The sequence below is a fragment of the Nannospalax galili genome, unplaced genomic scaffold, assembly GCF_000622305.1.
Source record: "Nannospalax galili isolate Female #2095 unplaced genomic scaffold, S.galili_v1.0 scaffold140, whole genome shotgun sequence".
In the NCBI taxonomy this organism is placed as follows: domain Eukaryota; kingdom Metazoa; phylum Chordata; class Mammalia; order Rodentia; family Spalacidae; genus Nannospalax; species Nannospalax galili.
The window spans coordinates 3,005,950-3,006,508 of NW_008352267.1; positions in this window are offsets into that span (position 1 = coordinate 3,005,950).

A 559-nucleotide genomic window follows, 5' to 3' on the forward strand; every position below is an offset into this window, starting at 1 on the left:
TCATTGACAATTTTGTGGAAATACAGTAAAAATTATGCACAGGTCTGCTTTCACTTGTTTGTGCTTTGGACTTCTTTGTGAACTTTAGCCACAGAAAATGTTCTAGCTTCTTAAAATATTTGAAGACTACAAAGCACATATATAAATATTATGGTTTGTGGTATATGGTGGAAAAATGCATGCTTTTAACCTTTTGATATCATAACAATTTTTGGCTAAGGTTAATCTTAACAAATTGATTTTTAACTATTCCTGTAACAACAAGAACAAAGGAATACCAATAATCACCCCAGTAATATTTACTGATGTAAATGTACTAAGATTTCTGAATGCAAAAAGAGTCAAGGACTCTGCACCTGACTTTCATCATGATCTTTGGTTATGGTAAATGTCATTGTTTTCTAAAGAATGAGGAAAAAATGTGATGCTAAATTAAATTATTTACATGGCCATTGTATAAATATGAAGATGTATTATAAGATTACATTTGAACTAGAATTAACAGAAAGAGAGTGTCTTAATTTTTCTTTAAAAACATTGACCCAAGGGCTGGAAAGAT